The sequence below is a fragment of the Phascolarctos cinereus genome, unplaced genomic scaffold, assembly GCF_003287225.1.
Source record: "Phascolarctos cinereus isolate Bilbo 61053 unplaced genomic scaffold, phaCin_HiC Scaffold_1;HRSCAF=81, whole genome shotgun sequence".
NCBI lineage: Eukaryota > Metazoa > Chordata > Mammalia > Diprotodontia > Phascolarctidae > Phascolarctos > Phascolarctos cinereus.
In genome coordinates, this window is record NW_027555514.1 from 176,238,527 (window position 1) to 176,249,069 (window position 10,543).

Consider the following 10,543-nt stretch of genomic DNA (forward strand, 5'->3'; position numbering starts at 1 on the left):
AGAAATTGTCGAAGCACCATGGAATTTTCCCAAAGGCCTTATTACACAGCAATTTCTTGACCAGTAACAGAAGGAATGTTGTATTGTAGAGGCTTTTCTATCCATATACATCTAGAGTCCTCTATTTATTCAGTTCCTTTTACAGCACAGGTAACTTGCAGTTGCTTGCGAATCAAAGACTTGATGATTCATAGCAGAACTGGGGCTGCTTGGAGAGAACTGGATCCTGCAGTATGTTTTCATGCAATATGCTTTTGTATCTTTCTTACCCATTATCATGACAGAATTCCTCTCAGATTGACTGAATAAAGAATGGAATACTCAGAAAAGATCAGATCGATCTATAGGTTGCCAAAAGAATAATATGACCTCCTCATATGAATAAGCTTCATAGTATGATTAAGATATTATTAACACTCTAGGGAAGATTTCTCATGAATCATTCTACAGGAATGTGACCTACAATCAACATGTCACAATCTTACCAGTCAATACACGCTTAGTCATGCTGGAACGATTTTGGTCATTAATCTTTAAATTTCTAGCTCTTACTTTGCTTCTAGATGCATTTTCATTTCTCTCCTAATTTTTATATAATTAAGATCACCTAGCATACTTATGCTGATTATCAATATGTATTTTGGGATACTCGACAAACTTTCTGAGCTGCCTGTCTATGCCTCCGCCTTTGGTAAGTACCACAGACCTATGTCCTACTATATTTTTTTGAGCTCAGGTTCTATTAATGTTCTATGAATAAATAACTTTTGGCTATGTAGTCTTCTACAGTTGTTTTTCAGTTGAGTGATCCTATTTGGGATGTTCTTGGCAAAGATACTGGAGTGGTCAATTCCTTCTCCAGCTCATTTTACAGTTGAGGAAATTGAGGCAAACAGGGTTAAGTAACTTGCCCAGGGTCACACACTGTGTTTCTGCCTTTCTTAGTATCCCTAGTGTTTAGTATAGTACTTGGCACATAACATGTTCTTGATAAATATTTGTGAATTTGCTGCTGAGGCTGATGATTTACAGCCAGGAGAAGGACCAAGAATAACTTTATAAGCTAATTAAGAATTTCAGGGAAAAGGATAATTATAGATATTGATCCTTGGTAGTGGGTCTTGCCACTCTTGCCAATGCAGATTAGTGTGCTTAGTATCTGTCAAATTCAGAGCTATTAGTGTGAGAGAATTGTTTTTGTTAGAAGCCGCCTTATACCAATGACTCACTTTGAACTTATGTTCAGCTAGAAAGTTTTTCACATGAAGAGGTATCAAGTTAAGCTTCTTTAGTCTTGTATTTATAGAGTATAATTGTTTTTTCTTAACTCATATGTAAATCTTTACATTTTATTATTAAATTCCATCCTGTTGGTTTCGACCTGATGGGCTGGCATTAGAATAATTTTGAAATGTGAATCTTTCAAATTCCTTACAGCTTTGTAGGCTATACATCCAAAAATTTGATGTATTTTTGGTTTGGGCATGTGATTTCACCATATGTAAGATGTGAAAGAGAGGTGGCATGGCATAATGAATAGAAGACTGACTTTGGAGTCAAGAAGAGCTGGTTTCAAATCTTGCCTCTTATACTTACTGGCTGTGTGATCCTGGGTAAGGCACTTAACCTCTGCAGGGAGCTCTCTAAGAGTTTAAGTAATGGGTGAGTTGTTCTATAGTAGTGAAGAAAGTTTTCACACTTTGTATTCCCTACCTTGAATAATTAGAGGTTTGGACCAAAAGGAATAAAAAAAGATGTAGCAGATCGCTCCACTAATGCAGGTCAGTAATTTTTCTGTAGTGGACAGGTAGTTTGATATGGTAGCTACAGTGGTAGCCCTCTGGAGTAAGAAAGACCTAGGTTCAGTTTCTGTCTTTATCACTTAACCTCTCAGTGACCTAGGAAAGAAGTAAGGAAAGAAGAAACATTTATTAAAACCTACTATTTTCTAGGCAGGGGTAGGGAACCTGTGACCTCAAGGCCACATATGGCCCTCTAGGTCCTCAAGTTTGGATTCAGTCAAAGGGGTGCACTTGAGGACCTAGAAAGCCACATGTGGCCTCGAGACCACAAGTTCCCCACCCTTGTTAGGCAGTGTGCTAAGTGCTTTATGAATATTTCCTCTTTTGGTCCTCATAACAACCCTGTAAGGTAGGTGCTATTATTATCTCCATTTTATAGTTGAGGAAACTGAGACAAACAGATATTAAGTGACTTACCCAAGGTCACACAACTTGTAAATATCTGAGGCTGAATCTCAACTCAGTTCTTCCTGACTCTAGGCCCAGTGCTGTATCCTTAATGTCACCTAGATACCCAAGGCAACTAAAACAAATGTGATGTGTGTCTTTCACATCTCCCAATTCTTTGAAAAAAAAATGTTGTGACTAGAGTACAGCTCTGTGTCTCTCTCTAGAACTTTCTCTCCAGGTTAATATCAACCTTTAATCACCTCCAAAGTCATCTGACTAGATAATCACCCAGTGCCAACTTATTCATCTTATTCAGGAAACTACCTTGAGACTTTATCAGTTTCCATGCTGAATTGATAATAACTTATGTCTATAGCTGTCTATGATTTATTAGCCTTGTAACAGTAACAATACCATTTTACCTACATTTTTTTCTGCTCTTTTTAGCTTTAATTTATTTTTTTTAACTTATAAGTGTTAAATAAAAATAAAGAAAATATCTCTCCCTTCCACCCCTCCCTTGGAAAAAACAAAACAAAAGCCTTCTATCAAATATCCATAATCAAGTAAAACAAATCCCCATGTTGGCTATGTAAAAAAAAAAAAGAATATGTCTCATTCTTATCTTGAGTTCATCACTTCTCTGTTAGGAGGTAGGTAGCATCATTTATCATCAGTCTCTGGAATCGTTATTGGTTATTGCAATCAGTGGTCAAAGATCAGTCTTTCAAAGTTGTTTGCGTTTACAGTGTTGTTCATAATGCTATTTTAGTGGGAAAATGGTCTTAAGAAATTAAAGTGATGAGTGAAAATGATATAAATAATGTCAATGAGCATGTAATACAATTCAAATTGTGTTTATGTGTATGGATGATGAAATACAATATTGTTTTGCTTTCTTTTTATTAATGATTTCGAATACAAAAACCGAATTCAAATTAAAAATACTTTAAATTTGAATATTGAAATCTTGAATCATTTTTGTTTAATGTGGGAGATTTAATTTTTGGTAGGTTTTATTTCTTTATAGCGGTATGATGGGGAATGACAATATATTACTGGAACCAGAAACCCATGAAAAGTGGCACCACAATTTGCTTTTATGATGAGATATTAAAATTAAGAGTTAATAATGGAATGACTAGAATAGAAGTTGTCAATATGCTTTGGAAGATTTTGCTTCATAGCAGATCAGTCATTACATTTTATGTGCATGGCAAAATAGAACTTCATGTCAAGTTTCAGCTTTTTGGTACTTTCATACAGCAGCCATTCAAAGTAAAATGTCTCCTCTGATAAGATGATGAATTTAGACAGCATGATTACATCATTCATTGTCTACCTGGAGATGTCAAAAGTAAATGCCAAGCCATTTTCAGAAGATAAATGCTGTGAGGTGTTCAGAGCCAGCATAATGCCATGGATACAAAATGAAAACTACTCAAGGAGCCTGTCTCTCCCTAATCTATTTTACAGACTCCTCTCAATGCCTTTGTGTGATAGTGGGGAAAGAATGTTTCTGTCCCCCTTTCCCGCCCAGGTCACAGGAGTAGCATTCCTATACACAGACATTCCCTTAATCATAAAGCCCTCCAGTGAATTTTGAGCTCAGAAAACTTCTTCCCCTCCCCTCTTTTTTTTTTACTGTTAGTATAATGTGTTGACAGACAGCAAATAAACATTCATTAAAGAATCAGATGAAAGAAGAAAATTAGAATAGGAGAAAAGAAGTAGACTCTCTTTACAATGTCCCCATGGATATTAAAGTGATAATTTCCAGGAATTTAAAAAGTAAGATTGTTAAAGGGTCTCAATTACATCTTAGAGTAACAAAGCACCATTATAATTTTTTAATGTAAAATGATAATGAAACTTTCAATATATACATTTGCTATATATTGTCCATATTTATCATCTTATTGATATATACCAATGTGTATAAACTATACATATATATATATACACACACATATATGTTTTTATATATATATATGTATATTCCAAATCATCTTTTTTAATACAAATTTATTTATTTTTAGCTTTCAACATTCACTCCCACAAGTTTTTGAATTCCAAATTTATACCCCATCTCCCCCTCCTCCCACTCCAAGATGGCATGCATTCTGAATATCCCTTCCCCTAGTGTGTCCTCTCTTCTATCTCTCTCCCCTTCTCTTATCCCCTTCCCCATCTATTTTCCTGTAGGGCAGGATAGACTTCTGTACGCCATTTCCTGTATTTCTTATTTCCCAGTAGCATGTGAAAACATTTTTTTTAAACATATGTTTTTAAAACTTTAGGTTTCAAATTTTCTCTCTTCCTCCCTCCCCACCCACCCTCATTGAAAAGGCAAGCAACTCAATATAGGTTGTACATGTGCAGTTATGCAAAACACATCCACAGTAGACATGTTGTGAAAAACTAACTCTATTTCCCTTAATCCTATCCTGCCCTCCCCCTGTCCCTCCTCAGAAGTATTTACTTCTGATTACTCCCTTTCCCAATCTGCCCTCCTCTCTATCATCCCCCTGCTCTCTTGTTTCCTTCTCCCCCTATTTTCCTGTAGGGTAAGACAGATTTCCATACCCAATTGAATGTGTATGTTATTCCCTCCTTAAGCCAAATCCTATGAGAATAAGATTCACTCATTCCTCTCACCTTCCCCTGTTTCCCCTCCACTGTAAGAGACTTTTCTTTCCTGTTTTTTTTGTGAGAAAAATTACCCCATTCTACCTCTCCCTTTCTTCTTCTCTGAGTATAATCTCATCCCTTAATTTCATTCTCCAGATATGACCCCTTCATCTTCAACTCACCCTGTGCCCTCTATCTATCTATCTACATATACATACATATAATTTTTTTCCTCCAACTACCCTAATACTGACAAAGGTCTCATGAGTTATAAATATCATCTTTCCATGCAGGAATGTAAACAGTTCAATCTTAATAAATCTCTTATGATTTCTCTTTGCTGTTTACCTCTTCATGTTCCACTTGAGTCCTGTATTTGAAAGTCAAATTTTCTATTCAGCTCTGGTCTTTTCATCAAGAATGCTTGAAAGTCCTCTATTTCACTGAATGACCATTTTTCCTCCTGAAGGATTATACTCAGTTTTGCTGGGTAGGTGATTCTTGGTTGTAATCCTATCTCCTTTGCCCTGGAATATTATATTCCATGCCCTGCGGTCCTTTAATGTAGAAGCTGCTAAATCTTGTGTTATCCTGATTGTGTTTCCACAGTACTTGAACTGTTTCCTTCTGGCAGCTTGTAATATTTTCTCCTTGACCTGGGAACTCTGGAATTTGGCTACAATATTCCTAGGAGTTTTCCTTTGGGGATCTCTTTCAGGAGGAGATCTGTGGATTCTTTCAATTTCTATTTTGCCCTCTGGTTCTAAATATCAGGGCAGTTTTCCTTGATAATTTCTTGAAAGATGATGTCTAGGCTTTTTTTGATCATGGCTTTCAGATAGTCCAATAATTTTTAAATTCTCTCTCCTGGATCTATTTTCCAGGTCAGTTGTTTTTCCAATGAGATATTTCACATTGTTTTCTAATTTTTCATTCTTTTGGATTTGTTTGTCGATTTCTCATAAAGTCACTCTTCCAATTGCTCTATTCTAATTTTTAAGGAAGTATTTTCTTCAGTAATCTTTTGGACTTCCTTTTCCATTTGGCCAATTTTTCTTTTTAGGGCATTTTCTCCTCATTGGCTTTTTGGACCTCTTTTGCCATTTGGGTTAGGCTATTTTTTAAGGTGTTATTTTCTTCAGTATTTTTTTGGGTCTCCTTTAGCAGGCTGTTGACTTGTTTTTCGTGATTTTCTTGCATCACTCTCAGTTTTTCCTCTACTTCCCTTACTTGCTTCTCAAAATCCCTTTTGAGCTCTTCCAAGGCCTGGGACTGATTCCTATTTTTCTTGAAGGCTTTGGATGAAGGAGCTTTGACTTTGTTGTCTTCTTCTGGTTGTATATTTTGACCTTTTTCACCAAAGTAAGATTCTATGGTCTGACACTTTTTGAGCTGCTTGCTCATGATCCCAGCCAATTACTTGAGTTTTAAACTCTTTGTTAAGGTAAGAGTCTGCTTCCAATGTGGAGAATGTATTGTCCCAAGCTTCAGGGGTTTGTACAGCTGTTTTCAGAGATACTTGTAGGGACCTGTAAATTTTCAGTTCTTCCAAGGTGGTATGATAAGGGGCAAGCTGGTCTGTGACTACAAGTACTCCTTTCTGTCCTGTAACTGTGAGGAGGGGTTCATGTCCACAGCCACTACAAACTCCACCAAGCCAACACTCCTCCTCACCCCAGCACCGCTGCCCAGAACTGTGGCCCAGATCCAAACAGGGGCAAAGCAAGAGATTCCTGCCTCAACACTGGCAAAGAGATCCCTGCAATCCCTCTCTGGTCAGCCACTGGATTCCCCCTCAGTGTGTGGGCCAGAAGCTCGGGAAGCAGCTGCCCCCCCCCCCAAGGGCCAAGCTCTTGGGGAATGGAGCTGAAACCCCACCTTCCTGTCTCAGCACTGACAGAAACAGACTTTTCCCACTGACCCTCCAAGTTGTCTTTGGCATTTGTGGATTGAGGAGTCTGGAAACCTCCACAGCTGCCCAAGATTCAGTCCTCTGAGGCCTGCTCCAGGTTTGCTGCGGCCTGTGTGCCCATGCCGCACTGTGCTGCGCTCCCAGCCCGGCACGATACACCTTTCTGATCAATCATCCAGGTTGTGTTGGGCTGGAAATTTGTTTCACTCTGTCTTTTTGTGGGTTCTGCTGCTTCAGAATTTGTTTAGAGACATTTTTTATGAGTATTTGGAGGGGTTTGGAGGAGAGCTCAAGCAAGTCACTGCTTTCACTCCGCCATCTTGGCCCTGGTCCCAAATCATCTTTTCAAAGAAGCGTATGGATTACTCTGGGAAGATGTTGGGTGCATAGACAACTTTACCCAAGATTGACCCATGTAAAGCCCTTTATAATACCCGTTTAGGTTGATGTTGAATCAGCATAAAATCAGTGCATTAATAATAGTGAGTAATGAGTAATTAATGAAGCTGGGGCAACTGTGTCTTGGATCACATTCTTTTTTTTTTTTAAAGGTGTGGTAACACTGAAGTTTGTAGAAACATTCTCTGGCACATACTCCGTTAAATTCTTCTAGTCCTGAAACTACTTCATGTAAATTAAGAAACTTTGAGAGCTACATGAACTTTTTTGAAGCTACTGAAGTAACTTAGCAAACATGAAAAATGGATACAACTAGAAAGTCACTGCCTGCAATTGCTTGTTAAAATTACTGATAATCATTTCTGGGATAAATAATTATTACATTCCATTATCACTGCATTCTGGATTTGATGGGTTAACTTCAGAGGCTAGAGAGGTGACCAGTCTTTTCTGCTGTATCCTGAACCTTTAGCAGTAACTGTTTTCTAAATAGATGGTTATATGGTAAGCGTCAGTGCTTTACCACTAAAAATGAATGAGGAGAGTGCAACATGTGATTTAAATGGGGCTTATCAAAGACTACATCCAACTCGAGGGATTCCAAGATGATAGAGAGGCATTCAGTCATGACTGTCTCTGGTGTTCCTCCTGGGCCTTTGATAAATCTTCATGTCTCATCAGCTCTGTGGAAGTTGGATAGCAATGACTTTTTAGCAGCAGTGTCCTTTGCCAAGAATATGCTTCAATAATAATTTGTTTTTGGGCAAATGTTTTTTGGTAGCAGCATGATTTGAGGCTGGGTTGCTCTTGTTTATGCAGAGAAAAAGCCATGTTTTTGCCATAGATTATCAGTGAAGTCCCATTGGTGATTTGGACTTGAAGGTTTGAGAAATGCTTTTTGTCCATGGTACATATACTTAAACTTATTAACAGTCTTTTTGAATTCATAAGAGTTTTTTGGAGCAGTATGGTTTCTTTCTGCATTCAACATCCATAGCAGTCTTAGACACAGGTAGCTGTTATCTGGTTTAGAAGCCTATGCTATGTAGCTTTCCATAATTTGCCTAAAGATGTCACATTCAGGAACCTTAAGAAGAAGCTGTTAGCTCAGAGTGGGTGGCTTGCTCTGTGCAAGTTCTAGTAATTATTCTGAGAGTTATCTCAGAAACATCTACCCTTATAGAGAGGGGTTAAGAGGAAGTCTTCACAGTAAGACTTGTAAAAATTACAGAGAAGGTGGCACGTTTAAAATAAAACTTAACTCAAAACATCCGAGTTGAAAGGGTTACAATACAATTCACCTAATAGAAGTATTTCTTCTGCTTGGGAAGTAATCTCCTCACAAAGGATTACACTGGTCATTTCATCATAAAATAAATAATCAATGGATCCAATGCCACTTAGGAGCTTGGACTTTTACATAGCCTTACTTCTACAGGGAAAAATCATACATTAATGACACCTAGAATTGTGAGGTGGGCTGCATCAGTTACACAAGGTGCTGACCAAGAAAAAGCATCCTGTCTGAAGGCAATTGTGACAACACGGACAAAACAAGTCCGTAATACCTATTGGGGTCAAATGAATGCAGGACTTGCTGTATGCATATAATACTTTCATTTTGTTTGTGCTAAGGTGGTGGTAGTGATGGTTGTACAGCAGATACATCACATAAGTGTAACCTGGCTTCCAATCTGTACTCCCAATCCACCCTCCCCCAAGCTCTGAACTCAAATGGATTACGTTAGTCCTCCAGGCCTCACAAAAAAGAAATCATATCTTCCTGGTTCATATGTCCTCACCCACAATTTATTCTGAAAATTCTCCAAATATTCTCATATCTAAGTTTCCACAAATGTGGGTAGCCAGCTACCCAGTTTCTGTACAAGCTTGAAGGACTTTTCCTATCTTTTCCAGTCTTCTTACACCTTGTTCCCCTTCATTCATTATTATGACCCAGTGACACTGGTTTCTTTACTGTTATTCCCACAAGGCACTCACTCCATTTATAAACTCCAGGCATGGAATCCCCCATTCCTGGAAAATTTTTCTTTCTCATTTCTGACAGAATTCCCTGGCTTCCTTGAAGTCTCAGCTAAATCTCACCTTCTGCAAGAAGCCTTTCCTAGTCCATCTTATTATGAATTCTTTGAAGGTAGGGAATATTTTTGACTTTGATTATGTCCCCCATTGCTTAGCATAGTGCCTAGTATATAGGAGCTTCATGAATGCTTGTTGATTGGACTTGATGGTAGCCCACATGCAATCAACACAATTTTCCTCTTTCTCTTGTGGGTCTTTTCTCTCAGGTTCCTAGAGTGCTTCTCACTCAGCATCACTCTGTGGTTTGAACTCTTTGAGCAGGAAAACCAAACTGAGTGTTGGCAGCAAGGAAGTATCTTGACATCCTAGTGAATTCCTTATTCCTTCGCAAGGTTCTCCCACAGTATCTTCCAGATTTGTACAGTCAACCTTTGGTTTGGACTCTTCCAAGAGGGAAAACATGTTTTAGGGTTCTGGATATGCAATTTCCTTCCTATTTACCTTCCATTCTCCAAATAGTTTACAGTGGTAATGGGAAAGAAAGTACAAAATTTTTGCTCTTCCATATTGTGGCTTTAGTACTTTGTTGTTTCCCCAGCTCTCAGGTTGGGGGAAGCATGCAGGTGATTCTGTTCTCTTTCCAAGAGGCCCACTGCTCAGAAGCTCTACTTCACCCTCTAGAAATCAAGATACTTACACTTTTGAACTTGAGGTTACTCTTGGGGCAGCCTCTAAAACTGCTGCTGTTCCAGAAATGTCTTTTCTCTGGCTAGAAAGCTAGATTCTGTTATCACACTATTTAGAATAATAAGGGACATTGTCTATGAACACATGCTCCTTCCATGTGCTCTTCTATGATATTCCAGCATTGCCATGGCTACTGACATCTGGTTTGAGGAAACTTACTTTCAGGACTCTCCTCTGGGCTGATTGGGTGAAAAAGCTGCCATCAAGCATACACAACTTCCATGTGCTTGTACTTCAAGACAGTCTTATAAGGGAGTAATGTCTTCTTTTGTTTTTTCCCTCTTCCCTCCTCACATACTCTGGAAAAAAGGGGAGGGGCCAGGTGAAAGGTGAAAAGAAGCTCCCCCCCTCAAAAAAAGGGCATATGTGGAAAGTTCTGTTGCCTCACTTTATAGGCTAATGGAGATGGTGGCTTCTCCCAACAAAACACCTCCCAAGGGTCCAAGCCAACCAAATGATATTAAGGGCATTCCTAGTGACTAAAACTTAAGCAGGGGCTGTCTTTTTGTCTTCTTTACAAGGTATCAATTGGACATTTAAAGAGTCCTAGAAGGAGAACAGTCTAAAGAGTACAAAGTACGGAAAAATGATGGTTTCAGACTAAGGTTCACCACCCTAT

The 10,543-nt window shown here is 38.4% G+C and overlaps 1 long non-coding RNA gene across 2 annotated transcripts in view; it reads left to right on the plus strand.

The window, feature by feature from the left end:
- Window positions 1-501: 501 nt before the first annotated feature.
- LOC110213754 (uncharacterized) overlaps window positions 502-10,543 on the plus strand; it is a 59,492-nt gene continuing 49,450 nt past the window's right edge. For both annotated transcript variants that reach the window (XR_013486974.1, XR_002326104.1), the window contains exon 1: window positions 502-691. This is a non-coding gene — a long non-coding RNA (uncharacterized LOC110213754). The remainder of the gene's footprint in view (window positions 692-10,543) is intronic.